The sequence below is a fragment of the Lagopus leucura genome, unplaced genomic scaffold, assembly GCF_019238085.1.
Source record: "Lagopus leucura isolate 7727_CA_CO unplaced genomic scaffold, USGS_WTPT01 Super-Scaffold_1, whole genome shotgun sequence".
Classification (NCBI taxonomy): Eukaryota; Metazoa; Chordata; class Aves; order Galliformes; family Phasianidae; genus Lagopus; species Lagopus leucura.
This window is the reverse complement of record NW_024962250.1, coordinates 19,845,727-19,870,517: the sequence shown is the minus strand read 5'-3', so window position 1 is coordinate 19,870,517 and position 24,791 is coordinate 19,845,727. Positions and strand designations below refer to the sequence as shown.

Genomic DNA, 24,791 nt, shown 5'->3' with positions numbered 1-24,791 from the left:
TGTAACCTTTTTTTGTCCATATATTGATCAAAATGGAGTTGTGCTCATAAAGAGCACTAGAGGTACCACATGTGGAGGCAGCATTAATGCAGCAGGGCACAGATTTCTTGTGTCCAGAAGTTGCACTGGAAAAGCAGAGGCAAAAGTAGCAGTGAAAATGAAGAACTAGACCCATTTTTTTTCTTGTAATGATAATTAGCTAAGTAACATTACGTACGTACATAGATATAGAATTAGATTTGAATTGCTAAGGAGAGATGTAGAGATGTTTCACTAAGGTGTTAAGGGTGGGGAATTGTCACATTTGCCCTTATCAGTGGTAGATTTATTTCTGATGAAAGACTAATGCTGTGCATTATACCTACAAGGTGCTGAAAAGTCCCAAAGCTAAAAGGATCACAAAAATTATAATCTGTGGCTTCTGGAGTTTTCTAAATTGAGTATCCTCCTTCCAGAAAGATTTTTCAAATGTTTTCTCTATAGAAAAGTAGTAATATTTATTTTCATGTCAATCTAACTTTTTTCAGAAAAGATTCAAAATTAAAACAGTGAACATTAAGTCAAACTCACTATTATTTTTTATATTATTGACAAGTCTCAAAATGTAAAATTAGTGATGGGGAGACGTATCTGGAGAAAGAGTCTAAATCAAGAGACTGCTTCCAAGCTAATTTATTTAGGATCTTGCATTATTGCCCATGTGATTATATTGTGTAATTAAATATTTGTAAAACCCACATGCATAAAATACTAGTAAGATGCTTCAAGTCTCAATGTACCATGTAAGATATAATTGCCTTATTAATTTTGGGGGAAAAGGAAATAAATGCTTTATCTTTCATTTTTTTTATATGTTCTGCTTTTCAAATGCTTCTTAGAGATAGAGCTATGTCCATTGCATGGATTTGATTTTGTTTTCACTTTCCCAATGGTCAATGTGATGTGTCACTATGCTACATAACACACATTAACTTTTTCACTCTGGAGAAATGTTGAAGGGTCTTAGTACAGTAATCATCTATGAATGAGCTTCAGAGAGGAAAGATGAATGCTGTGGGCTTTTTTTCTGTGGAATGCTTATGCCTCAATACTTGAACAAAACTAGAATTTTTTAAAATAAATTTATGAGTATCAAGGCTTGAAACTTTAACCAGGAATGAAAGATAATAACATGAAATTTTTATAGATTTAAATGACAACTGAGCAGAGGCTTGCACTAAACTTCCATCAGGGTAGAGCTAATGGATATTTTTACTTACCAATTGCAATGTAGACTATACTGATGTAAATGAAAGGCAAATTCTTCTGAGTAGCTACTTTTGTCCAGAAAGTTAGAGACAGAAAGTTACATAAAATTAGTCATCAGTAGTCAGCACAAGGCAAAAAATAGGAGATCTCAGATATAATATAGTCTTAAAAGTTGGCTAACAAAAAACAGAAGTAATCAACAGACATACTTGTCTGAATCCTCGAGTGTGTTATTCCAGACTGTGCAAGTTGTCCGGATTCTGAAGCTTGGTGATTGTGACACTTCAAGGGAAATGAGATTATTTTAAATCTTTAAGTTAGTGAAAACCTTAAAGCCAAATATCCTCTCCTTGTCCGGCCACTAAATTATACAGAAGAGAGCACCAGAAAGGTTTTCATTTTCAGATATCAAGCAAACAAAAACAACACATGAGGTATCCAGATTTGAGTGTGTAAATCTGGGGGAGTTCATCAAATGAAATGATGCCCCATGTCCATTCCATAATAACTGCCACTTCATCATTTTTATCACAGTAACAGTCTGATATTTTCATGGAAAACTGGCCAGGATTTCTTTAACCATTGCTATGATTTTCTCCATGTTCTAATGAAAAGGGCAGAGAAAATGTTTCCAGTCCAACCACTAATGAAATAGTGTCCTTTCCAAAGATTCTGAAGATTCCTTTTTTTTTTCACAAAACACTAGAAATTTCATAAAGAAAAAAATGCAGGGAAGAAACAAACAAACAAACGAACAAACAAAAACCTACAGAAGCTCTCTTCCCGCAGCTCCCAAACTTTGGTGAGCATTTTGAATGGGAGCAAATCTCCTCCATGGGGATTCATCCCTTGAAACTCTTTTCTTGTCTTACAAGAAAATGGGGGCAACAAAACATAAAATTTAATTGAGACTCACTGAAGAAAAGCTGGACAATATCTCCATGAATCCTCTCTGAACAACCTCTGCTCAGCTATGTTCACTAGGAGCCTTTCCTCTGCATTTCTCTGGTTTCACTTACGAGATGCTGCATGTATTGACAGATCTTTGACAGCAGAGGTAAAACCACCAGGAGTATATCTGTTTATTGAGGGGTGACAGCTTTATAGCCAACATAAAAATAATCTGATGTTTATTGAGGAAAATGTTTGGATAGAGGATTAACTGAAACCATTAATAGTGAAAACTTTTCGTTCTTTTTAGGTCCTACAAATAAGAGATAGACCATGTTAGATGACTGATTTTTGTATTGTATTGTTGACATTTTCACTACATTTGTGTTCTCTCGCTTCTTTGATAATGACTTAGATATGAATATGAAATGTAAGAATAAGCCAACAGTATAGCTTTATATTAAAGACATAATGGTGTTGTGTCTTGTATTAGGAATGGAAAACTATGCTCATTAGCACTATCTTAATTTAGAGTAGCACTAAAATGATAGATGCCGTTATTTTGGGTCTGTAAACAACTTTGTTCATATAAACTTAAATTTTCATGGGCTCATAATTTTAACAGTAAGTGTTCTGGCTTACAGTTGGCTTTTTTGATAGGTACTTAGTAAGGAAACTTGTTACTTTTCTCATACGTTGGTTAGATTGCCTGGAACAGAAAGGGTAGTAGAATCCTAGTTTCTAGTTTCATAACTCAATATTTTAGTAAGTTTAAAGCGCTGTTAGCTTTTCTTAGGACTAAGATGGTCGTGGGAAACTACAGAACACCATAATTATTGATCTCATTTGAGATCTCATTACTTCTGCTGAGTTACTTGATTATTCATATTGAATTTGGTTTGGAAAGGAGCCTCCCAATAAAACAACAACATCAACAACAAAAAAAAGCCCAATAAGCTTTACAACTATTTCTGTCTTTTCAGAGCGGTCTTACCACTCAGTTATACCTATAAGTGCCTTATATGACCACACACCTTTCTTTTACTAAGCTGCACCCTGACTCATACATTAGTGGGATTAGGCTTTAAAGCTGCATGAAACTTTTTAGCTATGGGTGTAGCAGGTGGGAGAACAGCCAAGGCTAAGCAGGAGCTGAATGAATGCTAAGTTGTCAGCAAACGTGCAGAAGCTAGAGGATTCCTAGCTTATGTGTTACCAGCAATAATTCATTGATTAAGGAATTTGCTAACACTCCCATTTGTCCTGTTGCTACCCCTTGGATATCTATTGTGGTGACCAGTGCTGAAGCCCTGCTCCTGGTAGGGAGTGGATGATACTCTGTTCCTTCTCATTGCGAGCAGGCAGGGAAGGAGGGGTTGCAGGACTGTCAGCCCTGCAAACCAGTTCTGATCTCTGATACCAGCACTCATCGCTGCCCATTCCTGGGGCCCAGCTGTATTGTCTGCTCTTCCAGCTGGGCTGAGGAGGCGTATCAACAGGCTGCCAAATAAATGTTATACAACATACAAATGCTTAGCTACTTTGTGCATGAATCTTTCAATGAAATTGCCTACCAGGGAACTGTGATGTGGTTAATCGTGCCAAAAATCCCTTTTCCCATCTAGCAGTTATGAAGCAGAAGTCCATTTCTACGTACTGGACGCATAAATTCCTGCAGTATCAAAAGACCAGAGTTCAGACTCTGACTGAAGTGCTCTGAAGCAAACAGAAATGGTAGATTAAGGTGTTTCCTGCCACAGATATCTGCCCCACTCTTTGGTTTCATTTTAACACCTATACCATGAGGAGCAGAGGTGAACTGGGACTTGTGCTTGATCACTGCTTTCTGGAACCTGATTCCTTCACACAGACCCACCTGCATCAGCACTTTTGAAGACTGTATTCTTGCCAGCTGAAGGCACGTTTTCTCTACTGCCCCTTACTACAGGGACAGAAACTTCCACATGAATGCTTAGAAAGTTCTGCTAGCACTTCCACCTCAGAAATATATATACATACATGAATCTCTTTTCTAGTCTTACATGTCTGCCCTAGAAACATATAATAATATGATTGCTAAAGTGACAGTGAAGATACTAAAAAGGGCACTACAGTATCAAAATGTCTATCTACCTATTCTGAATCCACTTAGTCCATAGTCAATAGTATATCTCTCTTTACCCTGCAGTATGGATACAGGCAGCGTATACAACACAGCTGTTTCCAATGCCATTTACTCTCACTTCACCCCTACTCTTACTCCCTTTAGACCTATGTGTAATATCATACTTATCTGATCTTACCGTTTTCAGTTTCATTTGATTGTCTATAGTTTGTTTGCACTTGCATCTTTAAATCATCATTTGTGTTTTTACTCTGAATCAAGCCATAAAATTTAAGTGATGGAACAACCTTGGGTAAAATTACCATTAAGATTGATGTTAAGTTTGGAGAAGAGAAAGGCAGAAATGTTAGTTGACAGATTTTTCAGATTATTTGCTTTAAGACTGTGATTTATATTATGCTTGCAAGGTTTTAGATTGAGCATTGCCACAAAGGAGAATCTTTTGGCTATTTGAAGGTGATGTGTACTGTGCTTTCTTCTGTAAATTAACATTCACATCTGATGTTTAAATTTTATCTCATTTCCCAGTAAAAACAGCAAAAAATCTTAGGAAATTCTGATCCCTGGTCATGTTTTAAAGTGTATGTACACTTACACGCATACCTACTCGTAAAATATTCATACATTCTTTTAATCTCTTGGTAGATAAAAATGACCCTGTTCATAATTCAGTGAAGTTTTGCCAACAGTCCCAAGTGCCTGGATGCTTTTGCAACACTGGTCAGTCATGAAACAAAGCTGAAAACCATTCTTCTAATCTACACATCTCAAAACACCTTGCTGAAAAAGGAATCATCATCATCTTATTTGCACAGTTGGGAATACGGGGTTGTAAAGTGCCAGGCAGTAGAATAGACATGGACAGGAGCTTGAATAAAGATGTTTCTCATGAAGCAGCCTGACACCATGTAATTTGTTTGCCCCACAGTAACATTTCAATATCTGAGCACTTCAGAATGTGTGAGTTGGACGAATAATTCATAAGTCTGATCACTTTTGGGGCAGTCTGTTTTCTGGCTTTCTGTGGAGCTGCATGCAGTTTTAGGCCTGTAGCCAGATATCCTGACAGCAAACCCAGTGCCCTGCTGGATGGGCTGCACTGTCTGCAGGCAGCCAGAGCACTTACACCAATGTTACTGTCAGCAGGTTTTCATCATCCTGCTCATTCAGCAATTCTCTGTTCCTCACCATCAGTTCCCTACCCCCATCTTCATATGTTAACACTTGAAAACATAAGAAATGGCTCTGGAATGTGAAAAACTTTTATTCCCAGTTTTATGTGTGTAGTTTTCTGGGATACAATGAGGTTGCACTGGTGTAACTTCAAGCAGCACTTGGCCAACCACATTTTTATTACTGACGGACAGACGTTTTACTTGCAAAACCTGATGTGGTATATATAGCAACGCAGTAAACAGGGACACTTCTAGAGAATCACTTCTGAGGATCAGATGCCTTAAAGATGAAGCACATGCTCCTTTATTTCCCATAGGAAAAGAACATGATAAAATTATGTAAATCTTATAAGCACCTTAGAAGTGAAAAGGCCAGGCCTTAACTGGTTTTACTTGTTACTTTTTGCTAAGGCCACTTTATGCTGGATATCTGTTTTGTATTTTTAAAGGTTCAAGTCATATTTTTTTAGATTTCAAATATTTTCAGATTGTTTTAATCTTAGAGTTACGGTTCCTTATGTGTCTCTGTTTTCCTAATATCACATAAATATAGCTCTTCAGATGATTATATTTATAGCAATAATTTCTGTAGGGTTTGGTTTGGATATAGGTGACTGTATTATAAGATTAGAGCAATAAGGAGATACCAAGGATTGTTTACAATCTGCCTTTATCTACTTTAGTTAGCAAAATACAAGTAGAGATTTAATTTTTAGTCTTATGATGTGAACATTCAAAAATATTTATCATTTTACCCTATTCTTTTTTTGCTGGATTCAGGTATATTTGTCATGTTGCTTAAAGAAATCAATGTGATAATTATGCTTATTTTAAAAACAGATTTGAGTCTAGAATATGGAAAATATTATACTTCCTGCAACATCATGTTCTCTGAGGGTGAAGAACATCACTGCCAAATGCTCCTCCAGGCAGGAGCTCGCACCTGAGACCTCAGTGGGGACAATTTTGCCCCACTTGGTGCTGCAATGTAGTGCTGAGCCCTGAGCCATCAGTGCTCAGTGGAGAGTAGGCAGCCGAGATGCTAAGCAGAGCAGCCATCTAGAGTTGGGAAGCTGGGAAGGCTCACACCCTCCCAATCATGTCACCCTTCTCCAGGGCTTCTTTGGCTCTCCCAGAGCTGCAGAAAATTCTCAGCTAGTGAGCTAAGAGCTTTCAGGTCAGAAACAGAGGCACTACCAGCAGTGGTCTCAGGCAGGCTGCATGTCCTCTGAGCAAAGATGTAATTAATTGCTGCTTCAAGATTGAGAGGCTGGTTTCTGCATAAGTCCTATTTCTGAATCATGCTGCTTCAGGGGGCTCTGTCCCTGTGCAGCTTTTCATTTCTGAAATGGCATACATATGTTCTGCCACCAGAATTAAAACTTTATTTATAAAGATTACAACTGCTTCCAGCCCTGACAGAGGGATGGGGGATCTCTCAAACTCAGTCCTGTGCAGTGCTGTCAGTTTTAGCTGTAGGTAGAGGAAAGGAGCTGAAAATCACACACTGCCCTCTTTCCTATGAAAAGTAATAGCTCCAAAATCTGAGTGTGACATTGTCAATAGTCAGCTATCAAAATTCAGTGTGTCTGTTAGGTAAATCTAGCCATTATTGGTTAACATTTCACAAATGCAATCACAATCATACATGCATCAGGAAATGCAAAATTAATTTCAGTTATGTACTGCAGTTCTTTTAGAGGCAAACTGTTTACTGCACTGTGATTTGTGATTCTAGTAGCAAGGAATTATTAACCTATTCCTTAAAAGAAAAATTCCACTGTACCAAGGGAAAAACAGTGACCAGAGAACAGATAAATCACTTTTATATCCTTGGAACAGCTGACTTTACACTTTTATTGCAGTGTTTGAAAAAGCATCTTTTCATCTGGAAGGAATCAGTTTAAAATGTGATTGTCAACACAACTAAAGCAGCTTTCTGTTTAAAATGGCTGCTCTCAAAGATTAGAACTGTAGTTTTGCCAGGATTTTCTTTACAGACATTAGTTACTAGAACCAAGAGATTTTAGATGGGATGTTCACAGGAAATACCTGGCAGACAGCATAAAATGCAAAGTAAAGCATTTTTATTTGGATTGTAGGAAGCATGTATGTGAAAATGAGCAACAGTTTTTCAGGTCAAAAGCCTTCTTTTTAAAGTACAAGTCTGTAAGTTGTAAATTGAAGAGGAAAAAATTAAAAATCTGAATTATTTTTTTACATCTAGACCTAACAAATCAGACAACATACAGTTAGCACATTTCTTAGACTGTGTTTCGTATTTATTTATAATGATGCTGTAATACTGTTCTTTAATTTGCATATGTTTAGTTCGTCTAACATCATTTTCTTCACTTGTTACATGTGAAAACAAAGCTTTGTCTCTCTTATGTCAATCATTTTGATTACCGTAGTCCTCAGTTCTTTATTTATGTATAACTCTGATTCACTTCAATCCCTTAAATATTTAATGTCTAAAAGATGCAGGTGAAAATCCTATGCAAAATGAAGTATTGCATTCACTGATAAAACATTTTCACTTCAGGAATAATTTGAGCTTTACACTATACAATTTGCTCCTCACTTTAGTCGTAAATTATGAAGATGTAATAAGAATATATTTATAAGATTACTTATTTAATAGGTGTTTTTTTTTTCCATGTTTTCAAGGCAGGTTAATTATATGTTATCTTTAGCATTTTTATTAACAACTTATTATTACTCCATATGCTGAAAATACATTTTCTCTTTTTTTTTTCCTTTTTTTTTTTGAACACTACATTACTTTAGCGTCTTCCTAAATGCATAAGATTAATACGATTATATGATGAACTTTTAAAATGTATCTTCATTAGGAGAATGTTTGAGGAGATGTAAAGCTGCCACTGCAGCTGTCAGTACTGGGTGTGCTGATCAGTCCCTCTAACACCATCACCAATTGCTCTTCTGTTTGCAATATTCATTACCCCAGTTGATGGTTTTCTGAGTATTATGCTTCACATTCTAAAAGAAATCCAGTAAACTAGATGCTGAGAATAGCTGTGCTTGATCATGGAGGAAAAAATCTTCATCTAAATAAATACAAAATAATAATAGCAATAATAATAATGTAGGTGAAAAGGCAATGTAAATCTATGAATGTTTGATAGTTTTGTGTAGGTTTTTTTTGAATGTATCTTAAATAAAACAAGGTAAAATGAAGAATTAGCATTACATACGGAAATATTTTTGAAAAATATATTTTCTGTACAATGCTAATTCATATTTCAAGGCACATTGCATTCCGTATGACTCCGGAAAACTGAAAAACAAATAGTTCACTTGCCTGTCATGCCAATCATCTGTCTGAAAGAAATAAAATTCTAAATACATATGAAGTGGGGATTTTTAACTTTCACATTCTTTTTTTTATGCAGTCTGTTGTTGTTCTTTGCTGTACAAATAAAAATAATAACTTTAATGTAGTAAAAATAATTTTAATTGACTGTAAAAAATGCCTGCCTCAAATGTGCTGTACATATAATTTGCTGCATCTTCTTAAAGGAATGCATGCATATAAATGTAGAAAAACGCTGTTGCGTTCTGTCTTACTGTCTAGCGTAGAAAGTTTCTTTCACTGTTAGCAAGCTGACACTCCATAGTAAATCTCTGAAGCTTTAATACAGCGTATGGGGCAGTAACTCTCACTGAAAGATTGGCTCCAGTTATGAATACAAGATCAATTCCCATCTGGGCAGAAATGCATTTTTTTTTACAGCTTGCCTTCACTGTTTGTGTATTTTTGCATATTTTGGCTTTGCCTGAACTTGTGTATCCACTGCTCTGTAGCTGACTGTCATGCATTGGGCGTCTCAAGTACAGCAAGATTTTGGAAGGTTCTTTTAATCTGCTAAATTGGATTTTCCATAAAAAAGTAGACACTTTTACATCATAGGAATTTGGTAGCCAAAACCCAGTACATCTAATCACTATATTCTGCAGCAGTTGAACTCCACAACAGAAACGAATTCTTCTATGCGCCAGATGCTTCCTAGTGTAGATATGGGTTCAGTTTACTTACTGTTAGAGCATTTCTTAATAAAATTCATTTCTTCATTATTTGAGTTCTTCTTAAAAAGAATATACATATATATATCCTGGCTGAGCAGGATTTGTTTTTTATTTGCAAAACCCTATTTTATAAGAAAATCTATTTACAAGATATACTTGTTTCTTCAAGTAAAAATAGAAGTGTAAGTAACTATCTGCATAAAATACTTAATAATTTCAACAAATTCCATAGCTAAGCTGACTTTTACATAATTTTTATTTGGAAATGTCTAGGATTTGCTGTTTAACATATAGGTAATATCTTTTGTTGCCATTTTAATTGTGATTTAGAAGAATAAATTTTGTGGATAAAAGTAAAATACTAACATGTATTTGAGCCTTTGTTCTAATGTAGCCTTACATAACGTCTTTACTTTTGAACGTAGAAACAAAAATTGTTTTGACAATCTTCAGATTTGCATGCTTATTAGTTTACAACTTATTAAACTATTTCATCTCCTTTTAAAATGTTTTCTGAATAAATTGGTAATTTAATTACAAATTCATAAGAAAAATAACAGTTTTTCTAAAGACATACATAAAAGGCAAGCAAGAACTTTCAGGTACATTACAAAAAATTCACATTGAAATTAAATGTATTGTCAAATTTAAAAAAAAATCTTCAGTATTTCAGCAGCTCATGTTAATAAATTGTAAATAATATTTTTTCAAATTTCTAATAGTTATTTTTATACTTCATGGTTATATTTTTATACCTCAAAAATTTTACTCAAGAAAAATAACTATGCTTTTATACAAATTACAATTTTTATAAGCTGTCTCATAAAATTTTAGAAATTTTATCTAGTAAAAAAGGAAGAGGCAGTGGGATATGATGTACTTATGGGAACAATCATAGTGGTTTAAAAGGTGAAAAAATGACCAGTGAACAATGTCATCTGAGAAGAGTTAGCAGTCTTTGCAAAATGCTCAGAATTAATTGCAAGAAAGTTGTCTTATTTATCCCACTGAAAGGTTTGGGAAAATGCAGCTTGAGAAGTAGGTCTTTCTCAGTTACTGTGAGGGAATGCTTGGAATTTTGTCTTTCTACCAAAAAGGATTGGTTTTCCCTTGATTGTCATCAGTTTGCTAGGTTGTCCTGCTATTTAAGCTATTAGAGACTGGTGTGCTGCTTGGTCTCAGGTGATCCATAAAAAGGAATGAAGCCTTGGGAAGGTAAACCATCACCAGACTGGCTCAGTGTCTCAGCCTTCCATGACGGAAGCTCTTTGTTGAGATTTGTTGGCAATTACAGCAGTTTCCAACTGAAGATAAAGAGCCAGAGTTCTCAGATAATGCCCTCGATCACACACCTGATGACAGACTTTTGCATGCAAGTTTTTTCAGGTGCTATGTTTGCTCAGTAATCCTTCAGTGCCAATCTTTTCTAAATGGTGAGCAAGTCCCGTCAGTAATGGACATCAGCCATTGAGCTTGTAATATTTGTCATATATCAGGTTACAGCTTTGTTACTGCAGTCTGATGAATGGATGCTGTTATGCTTAGAGAAAATAAAGAAGTGCTATAAATTTAGAAGTCAGTAGTAAATGAGTTGCTACTTTAAGGGCCTGATTCACATCCTTCTAAAATCAATGGAAAGTATGCTGTTGACTTTATGGTCTTCATATCAGTCTTTTAATTTTCTTTGTCTCTTAAGACATGGTATTCAAGGCTGTCATGAAAATATTTTTCCATTTCTCACTACATATGGTTTTACACCGCAGTAGTAACATTAATATAAATCTTACTTCATGTCTTAAATTTTTTGTCCTACACAAATGATTTGATTAAAGATGGAGCCATGCAGAGAGTTGATCATAGAACCTGATAGATTTCACATGAAAGAATCGAAACAGGGCTTCAGGTGTTAAATATTGACACAGTATTTCTTCTTAATTTTTTTCTTTTGTCCATGATTCTTCTTATCCCTATAATAGACTTTGAAGATTGTACACTGATTTTATACTTTATTTACTTATGGGCATTATTTTGGAACTTGTTCTGATGAAGACAGAGTTAAAAAACTTTTGTAGGCTGTTAAGATCTGTCCTTGGCCAAGATCTGTTTCATGCAGATTTTGTCAGAAGTTCAGATGGTGGCCAAAGCATTTATAATTCATTAAATTATGTGTCATATAAATAATGAATTTCCTTCTTATATTCTGCTACATAAATAAGCGTAGTACATATTAAAAGAAAAGAGTATTTTAAGCCAAAATCTGTTCAAGTGTCAGACCTTATTTTTTACTAGCCCTGTATGCACAACAGTTTATAATGGCTAGAGGCTAGTAGGGTGTTAATTCTAGTTACAGCCATAAAGGTTCCACATAACTGCTTACTTACTAGGTAGTATGTTTTCTATAGCAACTCCTATTTCAAATGACCTAATAAATAGTATTCTCTGGGGAGATAAACTGTCATGATGATGTAGACAATGATATAATACTAATAAAACTAATAATCCCCTGACATCCACCCAAAACTGCCAGACAACGCCCATTTTCATGCTCCAGCTAGTGATAGTATTATACAGATACACTTCTCATTATTTTTATATATTCTCCATTTGCATTACATGCTCTCATCTCTATTTCTCTAAAACTCTTTGTTTTATTTCTTTAATAAATGAGTACTGAGTATAGGGAAAAAAAAAAAAAAAACAGTAGAAAAGGGGGAAGGCAGGAGAAAGACCCTGAAATATCCATAGTTTTGTGTGTTAACTCTCGGGATATCTCCTCAAAGAATACGTTGTTAGCATGTATCTGACATAGACAGAATCTGGGGAGCTGTTGTAGCCAGAGAAAAGGGAAGAGATCCATACCAAAAGGTGACATAAAGGCAGGTGAGGAAGAACAAAAATTTTCGAAAGTAGTTCTGAAAGGGTACAATGTAAGATTAAGGCAATCTGAAAACTGGAATGTGTACTTTCAAGTTCATGTAAGCAACGAGATTTGTTTTTGAGTAGAGGAAAAGACTGAATTTAAATGCAGATTATTCAAAGTGCACAAGTTCAGTTCTTATTTTTTAAAACTAAAAAGAAATCTGGGATCTTTGACATGTTGCTACTTTCCTACTTAGAAGATTCCTTGATTCCTTCTGTGCTGAGTAGGTTATTTCATTCAAAATGAAACTCATATTGCCTTTCAGAGCATAGCACGTAAATTTTCTTTTGTCCTGCTGTGTGTTCATTACAGTCCACAGTGCCATGGGCTCCATATAAACACTTTCTCTTTCTATATTCACCCTCAATATTGCAGATTATTTTGCATTCTCTCTGTAAGTCTTTCCTGTTTTATTTCCCAAACTTATGTTTAAGACACCATAGTAAATTATAAAATCATTAATTTTATGATTACCCAAGTTTTTGAGATATCCAGTGTGAAAAGCAGAGTTTAGATGCCAATAATTCTGTTGTGTAAATAATATACATGTAGTGTGGCAACAGGTGTCTAACAGGCACTTCTAAAAATCATGAGAATTGTATAAAATTTGAATTCAGATGAAATTGTTTAGGCAATAACTGAAATGTATAGGCTGTTATACTATTATCTGTTATACTATTTTTCCTAATCATTTGTTTTCTAGAAACTGTAATACTTTTCATTTATGAAAGATCTTGTTTTTAATCTTAGAGTTTTGGTTGTCTCAGTAAATGTTGTAGAAAGCAGTGATGAAGTATTGGGAAGTACTGGAAAGCTACAATGTGAATTGCTTATAATAAAGCTACTTTGGAGAGGTTGAGAGGTAACCAATACCTCCTACTCTTTTCCCTGCAAAATAAAAGGTGCTTATCTTCTTAACTGTAAGAGAAATAGGAGTCTCTCTCTGAGGAATGGTTGTGAACCATGGGTCATAAATGAAAGGAGCTGTTTCCCGCGGAGCCACATACACAGCAGTAAAAGCTGGGACATTAAAGCTTCTGTAGACACAGTGAGTGTTCACTCTGCAGAGTGAATCTGAGCTTTGCAGTATGACATGCTGAGAAGCTTTTAATATGCTTCACCATTTCTGCTCATGAAACCTAGCTCTCTGCTAGTGTGAAAAAACTTGAGTCTGGGGAATTTCATCAACCTGTTTCTCAGTCAGCATTGCAATACCTGGAGCATTGTCCCTGGATATATGTACCTGGAGTTACAGCACCTTCATATATACAGCATCTTGAATTAGATATTGCATCCTCACTTCGATCTCCAGCATTCCCAGCGTACCTCGGAGAACTGGCCATTGTAAACACTCAAGTGTGTGACAAAACATGTATACCCAAAGCTGCAGGGAGCAATTGTGATTAGAAATCAGGCAGGATGTGTTGCTGCAGATCTGCTTTGAGAGACTATGGCGTGTTATTTTCTCGTTATATGTTATATATATATATATAACATTTATTATGTTGTCCCATTAAGTGTTTCAATGTTGAATTAGGTTCTCTTTGACCCAGTGAGGTATTTTAAGCCTGTAGTTGTTGAATCACATCACAGGGCGAGTCTTTAAGTGCTGAGGCTTGGGGTGCTGAGAGTGTACTCTTGAGTAGTGTAGGACATGAGAGGGGGAAGGTCCTGCAAACCAAGCTGGCAGAACTGCAGGAGATGGCAGTGGGAACTGCTTCAGCAGGGGAGGCATTTACAGCCTCTGAAGAGTAATTTCTGTTTTTGCTGGGAAAGAAAACACACTGTAAAAGCAGATCTGCGCTGCAGGGATAGCACTGACTGTAGAAGTAGAGAGCAGGGCCTCTTGCCAAGTTTTTGTAGACATCATTGCTGAGGCAGTGCAGCAGCATCTCTGCTTATTTTGTTAGCATATGCGTGCAGCTTGGCATGGTTTTCAAAGGATACAGGGCTTTAGTTCCTGCATTAGCATCCCCTGGGACAGGGCCAGCTCTTGTACAGCATAATGGGTACAGTCCACCAATGTTCAACTTGACCCTATTTCATCAGAGTTCCATCTGCTGTAGTATCTCTGCTGAGATGCATAGTTGAGGTCTACAAAACTGTTAACATTTTATTGTTCTGAAAAAGAGGAAGAGCTTCCCTGAAATTGGGCTCAGAGGCATATGTTTTGAAGTCTCTTAGGCATCAAGCAGTAAATTGGAATTCAAGAAAGCTATTTGAGACAATTTCTGTTTCCTGTTTTTTTCTTATTTGACCTGACTTATGGAGAACAATTAAATTTGAAACAGGCATTTAATACTGATACAATCTACTTGCAAGTGCTTTTTGGAACAATTTTGTCTTTCTTTTACAGTAACTTGCTTGGTATTTATGCTTGTGTTTTATTATTGGAAAAAGGATTTGAGACACTCCTGATAAGAATATGATCATTGGTGTTTTGAGTACTCACAGGAAAAACATTCAATTAATTGGGAGAAAAGAGAATTAAAAAATTTGAACTTTTCTTTAATTGATTATTTATGCATTTTTTCACTAGACGCTAACCACAATCTTTTTTTCAAAAGTATTTTGTTCTGAGATTTATTTACTTAGCTGCAGGATTTCCTTAGGCATCTAGATTTTGAACCAGATATTTAACTTTGCCCTTCTATTGCCGGTAATGATTACATTGGTCACTGAAGGATAGCTAAAATGTTAAGTCAGCGCTACTGAGAGAGAGAGAAAGAAAGAGTATTTGCGTGAGTGAACAAGGTTGTTGCTAGTTCCTGTCAAAAGAGGAATTGTGTGCAAAAGGCAAATCCTCAGAGATGACAACAAATGAGTGCTGAGTATTCACCAGCTTTCCAAACTGACAATAGAAGTACTTCAGATAGAATCTGATATTTATAAATATTTCATTCAATTACTAATTACACCAAAACAAAATTTTGATTCATAATTTAATGTATATCTTTATTTTAAAATGCAGCCTACATTGTTCTTCATGATCTAGTACTGTAATGTTATGACATAACCACAGTGACATTTCTTTTACTGGAGGAATGTATATTTTAATGTAAAGAAATCAACTATTATTGCTTACAGGTTTACAAACTGCATGTTTTTGTGATTAGTCATTCTTAAACAAGGTGCTGTGAACAGACACCAAAAGTATATCCGATAGATAACGGCTTCTTTTTACAGACCAAACATTCTTTCTGAAATCCCAGAAAAGGAAGATCCTTTTGAAAATTCCCAGTAATCTAAGAGTAAACCACTGTAAATCTCACAGTTTTCAATGTCTGGAATAGAAAGAGTCCTGAGGTCACACCTGAAACAGAAATTTGGAGAGTAAGATATTGCATTACTACCTGAGTCATTAGGCCAGCTGTGTTTATGTATATTGTGCAATTAAAATTTGGTGATCCTTTCCCTGATAGCAATGGAGTATGCTGTACTCTGAATTCATGAGTCACATAGAAAAAAAAAAAATCTACTCTTTGGCCATTATCCAAAAATGACAATGACAAGTACATGAGCAAGTGGTGATTTGTCTTGCTCAGTCCCTGGAAGACTCCTTTTTTTGAGTTCTCTTATTTACAAAGTAATAGAATGTTGGGCAATAATCAAGCATAGAGAGCTGATGGTATTAATATAGCACTGATGGACTGGAAACCAGATGGTCTGTCAGATAATGAAGTATTATCTGGCAAGAGATTGTTCCTGAAAGCCAACATCCTCACCTATTTAGCACTCTGGAATGTCAACATATCAGTTACCACGTTCATGAGGTGGTATGTGTTGTACTTTAGAAGCCATCCCTAAAAGAAGCTTTTAAATTCAAAATTACTGCCTGATGAAAGGGTAAAAGTGCCATTATTGCAACACAGCTGGATGAGTATAATATACAGCAACATGTAAGCCTTACATTAAAAAATTGAATTCAAGAAGATGACAGAATAGCTACATCCTGATTTCTGCCTAACCAAAGCCATAGTTCCATGGATATTTTAAACCAGCTCTGCCTCCAGAAGAAGGAAGCACTTACGTTATGTGCCCAGACCTGTATGCTCTTGATTTTGTGTCTTTCTTCATGCATTTCTGCACCTGTCTGTGGGCCATGAATTGGTTTACTGAGTGGGGCAAACACTTTCCAGAAATTATTTGTGTAATGAGTATTAAACATTATAGCACCAAAAAAGCAAAAGAAAATAAGCCTTTTTTGTTGATTTATATTAATTTGGTAAATTATTTTCAAGGTTTTGTAATCAAATAATGCTAGCAAAGATAGTAAAGTGATTCTCCTTTCAAACAGTCATTATCAGACATCTTCAGAATATATATTACGTATCTTGACATATCTAAGCTATCTTCTTTCTGTCCAGTATTAGCATATACTGCTTTTTCTCCGTCAGGTGAACAAATGGCTTCCTAGTCATGATTACAGAAAATGCCTTGTGAACGTAATAACTGTCTACAATGCCTGGAGTTTAAGAGCTGGTGATCAGTTTGAGTGGTCATGAAGGCAGTGGAAATAGCTTGTTGAATTCAAGCTCAAGTTGTAAACTACAGTCTTACTGATAACAGACTTAGCAATTCTCTGGCATCTTCTCTTCAGTAAGCCAGTCTATCTTGTTGATTTTCTTAATTTTGCATTCTACTTGATGTCATAATCCTACCACAGTGGCTAGGGAATATCTCCACATCGTAGGCCAAGTCTCCACAAGCCATCCGCTTGCCTCCAGTAGCTCTGGCTACTCTTAAGCTCTGTTTTCACCCACATTTGACATAAACTAACTACTTAGAAGAAGAAATAATCTCTTTACCAGTTGCTCTCTTGGCTACACACTGTCCCTTCCTTTCATCTGGCAAAAAAGTCTGTGCCCTTACATGATGCAGCTGAAAGGGAGATCCTCTCTACCTTTTGTTTGTTGTTTTCTTGTTCTTGTTTTTTATGCCGATGTGAAAACAAGCCCAGACATTTTTCCACAATACAGAATGGAACTTCAGATGGGCTAAAGTAGATTTGTGGTATCACCAGGCCCTGCTATCTTGGCAGGGTGAATTTTCTGTCTGCCAAACAGATGACAGAATTCAGAATTTCACTGATGTGAAACTAATGCTCTCACATTTGCTGAAATATTATCAGTTATAGCCTTTCTTTTCCCAAGCTTGGTTTGGGATTGCTTCAAAGCCATTGTTATCTCTGGAATCAAATGTATAATTCAACCCAGCCTTTCTGAATCAAGAAAGAGAACAGTAATTAAGAGTAGGAAGAGTTTGGGTTAAATAAAAACAAAGAAGTCACATACAGAAAGCAGAAGTTAAAATATGCATTAAAATGCATCAATATTGTGATATTTTCTTGGTGAACACTTAATGAAAGTGGTAAATGATTCAATTTACACAATTGCTGTTTTGCTGGATTAGCAAATTGGATGTAGAATTGCACCCAATTACACGGTCACCATGCAACTATGTCTTTTTACATAGCCGAATACAAAATAGTTCGTGGAGGAATCAGAATTCATATTACATTTGTTATATCAAAAACATAAAGAGCATTTTCTTGGGTAGTATAAGCACCAAAAGAATTAATAGTTACAGATAATTGCTTTAGCATGAGCTCACAGTGCATTGTAGCAAAAATGATCGTACAATCCTAAGACAAAAAGAAGAGAAATGCCGAGTGCAGCTTTGGTAAGACAACTCAAAGTTCTGAATACTGAATTAAATCATTGCTTGAAAGAAAATGTAGAGATACTAAATTAAATGATATTTAATTTATTTAACACTTCAAAGAAAATAGATGCTGAAGAAATTTGAGAGAACCAGAGAACTGCTTTAGGAGTACAATACATCTTGTGTCACACAATTCAAGGGTTACATTTTTCTAGTAGTAGAAGAGAATATTGAGAAGTTATTTGATAACTATACATAGGCATATTTTTCACCTAAGGAAAATGTTTTCTGACACCAGTGAATTCAAGCTTTTTCAACATTGCTCAGCATAAACAGTACCTGGGAACCTGAAATTAGGCAAATTCAGCCTTCAAATATTTTCTCTGAATTTATTAAAAGCACCAGACCAATCAGATAGAAGAATTTTTGTTGGAGGGCTGTTACTTGATCTTTGCAATTTAAAGTACTATTTATTGTACTAGTATTTAATGTACTTTCTAGGTGAAGGTATGTACTATTAAAGTGATAGATCCTGATGGATTCTTTCTTAGTTTGTCCTCCAGTTTCCCAGCTCATCTCCCTTCCTGAATGAAGCTTTGTGAACAAGAATTCTTGCATTTCCCTGAACCTGCCATAAACTTGCAGGTTTGCATTATAGTAATGATAGCACTTACATCATGCTTCAGAGCTTCAGCAAGTCACTGTCAGGGATCAAGAGGGATTATTTTTCTTAATGCACAATTGACTAGATGCAAGATAGAGAGGATTTTTTTTTTTTCCTTTCTTTTAAGGAAGATTGGACACAGATGATGATGAGATAGTACAGATTTGTCCTTTGAGGTGAAAAGGAAATCCTTTAGAGGAGGATGGTTTGTTTCTGAAGATCAGTCTCACCTATTTACTGTTTGGGGTTGAGGAAGGAATTTCTGAATTTCTACCTCAGTTTGGCAGGGGATATCATAACTTTCCTGTTCCAGGCACCCTTTCCTGCTCTTTCTGTCTGTTTTCTACATTCCACCTAGTCTGCTGCCTAGATTCCCTATATTGAAGATCAGTGTCATCTTTAATCTGCATGAGAACAAATATAGCACAGTGAAAAGTCTTTCAGCCAGGCCAGACAGAATTTCAAGCCATAAATGTTCGGTGTTACTCATCCATCATGGCTCTGCCATTTCAGCTTATTTTACTATCAGCCTATGATCTCCACAAATTTTTGTTTCTTTTGGAAGTAAATTTCCATTTCAGAAGACTTTCACTATTTCTAGTCACCTTGCATTTCCTTTTTAGAACTCTTCTTCAATGATCTTGTATAAAGTGTGGTCATAACATTTAGCATGACAAAAACCATTAGCACAACAAAAACACTAATTAGCACAAATTAGTGTGAAAGACTATGATACACATATAGAAACAAGAACCTGGGAAAAGCTGTGCTAGGAACATGTAGGCATTTCTTAAATCAGGTTCATTGGTGAGATGAACTTGCCCTGTAACAAGCAATTACTGTATGCAGACATTAAATGTGTTCTAAATCTTCCTGACCATGTATTTAGTCACAGATTCTCCCTCCTATGGTAGTCATCCTTATGTTTTCCCATACTGCTCTAACCGCACATATACATTCTCCAGTTTTTCACTCCTTGTACTTATTATTGCTCCTCATCATCTTTATCGTAGTTATCACTACGAATAATCCTTCTGGTGTACTGCATTTTTATTTTCCTTTTGTAAAATCACTCTCAAAGTCCCGTTTGAGGCTAGACGAACTCTAGATACTGTAACTCTAGCCTTATTGCCTTTACTTAAGAATTTAGAGTTGAAATCAGATTAGGATTTAGGCTGAAATTTAGATGAGGTTCTACCCCCACCAATGATTCACCCTGAGCAATCCAAGTATGTGCCGCAAGAGCCACCTGACTCAGCCAATGACAATTTTACTTTAGTCATCTGGTGGCTTAGTCAGTGGTGTGTTGTGCTCCTGGAAAGAGAGCTGGTGCTAGGATCCTCTTTTTCTTTTCTGTTTCCTTTTTCTTTTTCTTTTCCATTTCCTTTTCCTTTCCCAAGGGAAATAATTGCATCAAGTCCATGCAGTTGTAATATCTGATTTATACGTAACTAGTTGGCAGGAATACTTCAGTGTCTGAGGAGTAAAAACTGTTTCTTCCAGCACACTCACTCTCACAAACCTTTCTTCATAACAAATAATAGTCCATCATTTTAAAGTGCACAATATTTTGTCATTTTAACTGCACAATATACATAAAAAATGACTGATATTTAGATTATGTTATAATGCCATTAAAAGAACATTAACGAATAAGTTTTTAGTACACAAATGTTGGATGCATGGCAATGCTCCAATTTTTAATTTTTATTTTTTACCTTCGAAGAAATTATTATTATGCCTGGTATTCGTTGAGAGAATCTGTTGTTAAGTTTCTCCTCTTATTCTCGTCAGCTCTTGTAGCCTATGATTTATTTACAGTACTCAACATTCCCTATGGCAGTGGGCCGGTTTCACATTGAATCAGTCCTCCTACTTACAAGAAAATGTTTCCAAATGCTGTGTGTTCTGAAAACATGAAGGCTGAAGCTCTGGTTCTTTCTTTAATAACTGATGAAAATAAAATGTTATTGATTAGAGTCTCTGTGCTTTTACTTGATTTGGACATATCTCACAAAACTTTTTAAAAAAAATGCCAGAAGATAATCCATTATGGGTGGGTGATTTCCCGCAGATTTCACTGACATGTGAAATGTTCAAAAATGTTCTACACACCTCACAATTCTGTATGTGTAGAACTGCGTGCAACTACAGATGTTTCCACTGCCACAGAATTCACTAAGAACTGCCAGGGAATTTGGCCCAGATGTGCTATAGAATTACAATGACTCTGGTAATAGTGAAACCGTAGGCAGCAAACACCAGATGTCCAGTAAAATGGTTAACACTGAGATCCAAGGCATCGTCACAAACAAGTATGGAGTGAATAAACTGAAAATGTGCAATAATACTTCATTATTCATCAACTCTAATCTGAATTTATGCGTTTGACTTGTTGTGGTGCAATACTGCTCCAGTATAACATCCTGTAGAAAGGCTGCATTTCAGAGGCTTAAATAATTTTTTTAAAAGAATTAATTAGATAGGTACATCCATTAAACTTAATCCAAGGCTGCGTTTTTCTCCTTACCTCCTTTCTCTTCTCATTTTGCTTGAAAAGTGATTCTGCCTGTGTGTGTGCTGTGATGGCTTGCCCACAGAAAGGATAAAGGAATTGCTGCTAGTGCCAACTTGTGTAGTTCTGCTTTAGTTCAAATGGTAGCAGGCTCGAGCTGCAGTACCAGGGCTCTGTACACTGCTACATCCTGCATCTGTCTGTATGTGGAGCGACTTTTCCTGCAAAGTACAGGTATTCATTACATTATGAGGCACCGCTTTATGCTTTGCGGTTTCTGAGGGGTCCACATGCAGGGCAGGCCCCAGAGACAGCAGAAAGCATCGTATTTCTCTTTCCACTCTCATTTGATTATTTATGATTTCTTATATCCTCAAGTGTAAGTTTTACACAGCCATTATCAGAACAGACATTTAGCCATTTTTCAAGTACCTCTAAACAAAACAAAACAAAAAGTTTCTATTATAAATTCTGAATCAAAATGTGCAATGTTTCTAATGTGAGCCTGTTTGTTAGTGATGTATATATGTATATACATATTTATATATTTGTACATATGAGGCAATAGACATATGTGAGCATTTGTACGTCAAATTGATTGAAGTATTTTTGCTCAAGGCTTGAATGTAACAGTTAATCTACTCTGCTTTGTCTCTGAATAACTTACAGTACCAAACATCTTCACACATGGGCTTCATAGACAAAAACAGAAGAAAAACACAGAGGATTTGATTTCACTGAGAACTGAAGGGAAGAATCTCTGTTATTATCACTCACTTTTACACATGAAAATACAAAAACTTACTTAAAAGTGTGTTCATCCCAGGAGACAAAAATTATCCTGAACCGACCAGTGCACCATCGCACAAAGAAAGTTAGGTTGAGCTGCTTTCAGAATTACTGCTGCTCAGGAATTTATGACTTCTTTTTCTTCTTAGTCGCAGAGCTATTTAAATAATTTTCATCTGGTCTTGGGTGATGTCCTCGTGCGAATTTTCATAACCCAAAGGAGAACACAAGGCAGTTGTCAAGACTGGTGAATTTCTCTGCCTTTTTACTGCATTGCCAGTTTTACATGGTTTCAGTACAAAATCATAAATCGTGTAGTTCTTTCTTGCACTGCAAACATATTTTATTAAAGCATACTGACACTTGAGGGCTTTTCAGTATTATTAACTTATAGTAAAGCACGGCCTGTAAAAGGATCTGCCATGTTGCATGTCAGTACTGCCAGTATTTCCGCCTAGTGTTCCCTGTGGATCTCAAGAGCTCACGATCAATTCAACACCTGTTCCTCCAGCACCAGTTGCAGCTGCAGCACAACCATTGCAGCCTGAGCTCCCTGCCCACCCTTGCCATGCAAATCTGCTCAGAGCAGACTCTTTCTTCTTCAACAGCAGTTTGCCAGGTGCAGGTTCACAATGAAGCTGCAGTTACAACTGCTTCTTGCTCCCTTAAAACAAGATAAATATGTCTTCTTGTGTCCTTTCTGGTTTTACTGTGTGGAGGAATGGTTTTCACATGTTTCTAAATTAACTCTCTTTAATACCAGGTGGTAGTTTGTTCATGGCTATTGAACTGTTGTCTCTATTCACTTTGTAATGATCTCTGATGATGGTGAGCTGGGAAGAAGTGTGGTTGCAATTTGCAGTTACACTTGCAAACTGTGATCACTGCAAGCCACATTGCTGCTGAAGGGCAGTGGTAGTCACCAGCTGATGCAGCTGAGTCCTAAGCACTCAGGGCTGATTGTGGAGCAAGCCCAATAGCATGCTGGTGTGCTGTGCAAGAAAAAAGATTTCTCTTTGGGAATTCAGAGAAAAACAGATCTAAAAGAAAAATGTTTGATCCAAACTTATTTACTTTTTAGGTATTGTTGGTTGTAAAGGTATCACTATTTTAAGTCATAAAATGCTGAAAAATTTTACTAAACTAATCTCACTGTGTGCTCTTAAATAGCTTGTGTTACATTTACTTGGATTGCTGTGTGAAACTTGTTCATCTGTAAAGTGAAATACTTTGCATGCTTTTAAAAGTAATTTAGGAGATAGGGTTGGTTTGTTTTGTTTATTCAATGCCAAAGTGGCAAAATTTCTTTTCTGCAGAAGGGTTCAAGTTGAAGAGGGTACTGGATCAGAGAAGTATATTGAGAAAAAGAAAACATTTCAAAAGAGATGTTCAAGTTTAACCTGCTGAGGCAGGTATGCTGTTCAGAGAACAAGATGCAAGTTTTTTAAAAAAAAAATAATTCGGTAGAAACAGCCATATCACTGAGACACAATGAAACACCGTTGCTTTCTTTATTTAATAAAGTGTTGATTTCGTTATAGACAGCTATGCAGATGAAGAGACTACTGGCAGGTGGGGCATGGCTATAGAAAACATAAATATACAGCTAAAAAATAAATAGCAATAATACTAATTAGGACAGCTGCTTCTACTCAACTCCTTCCTTCCCCATTTGTCTTCCTATAGATTTGATCTCAGAAGGTGTTTACATATCTCTACACCAAAGCCTTGTAGCAGTTTTTTCATCAGTAACTACACTGAGGGAGAGAGCTTGTCTAAAGCCTTGCAAAATCTTTCCTGTCATTCAGCATTCAGCTTTGGCTGAATTTCTACGGTAACTCTTCGCTAAGACTTCAGCATTTCTCAGTCACTTAACCTTACCTTTTCGCTCTGAGAAGTTCCGTGTGAAGTTTGGTCACCTCTCCAGACAAAGTAACAGTGTGACGCTTTGGTGCTTTACCTTAAAATTTGCATGAGAAGCACGAGAGGAATGCCTACACAGCATAGGAGGTATTGGAAGTGGAATAAGTTTGGAAGCATTACCTCACATGATCTGGAAAGAGAGCTTTCACAGTCAGAAAGTATTGTGCTAAAAAGTGAAAATGTTTGTTTCTATTAACTGTCAACTCTGTTTGTTTTTAGATTGGGATAAAGTTAAGGAAAAGCTATTAATCCTTGTGGTATTTTTAGGGCATTTGCACACAGTGCTTGAATAACTGGAGGTTGTTTTTGGGCGCGGTTCCAGCATCCATGGCAGTCAGTGTGGAACAGAGGCCTTCATGTGGCAATTTTCTTAGAAGCATAACATGGGCTGGAGCGAAAGCTTGAGACTGTCACTACCTGATCAGTGCTCCAAATACCACATGCTTTGCTCTTGGTGCGTACAGGACTGTTGCACTCTGCTGGTGCACCTATCAGTGGTATTCCTGTTACAAAGTCATGAATCTTTTATGATTTCCTGCTAGAAACATTGTGAAGTGAGTAACAAAAATACACAGAAGGTCAAGGTATTAAAAGATGGAATCAAATTATTTGTTATACACAAGTTTGTGTATTTTTTATGATACCTTTTTCTAATTAACACTAAAAACTGCTGCTTTGAGGTTTTTTAAGAAACAGGAAAAATATATGTGCCTTTTAGTTTGTTAAAAACACTGTAAAATTATTACTGGCCTAGTTATACCTTTAAATTCAGAAAATCAATATGTTTATGAATCCAAATTATTCCAGACAAAATTTTGCACCTGCGG

General features: G+C 36.1%; 1 protein-coding gene across 3 annotated transcripts in view; it reads left to right on the top strand.

Moving 5' to 3' along the window:
- SLC25A21 (solute carrier family 25 member 21) overlaps nucleotides 1-24,791 on the top strand; it is a 221,572-nt gene that overhangs the window by 165,222 nt on the left and 31,559 nt on the right. The gene's annotated exons all lie outside the window — the stretch shown is intronic.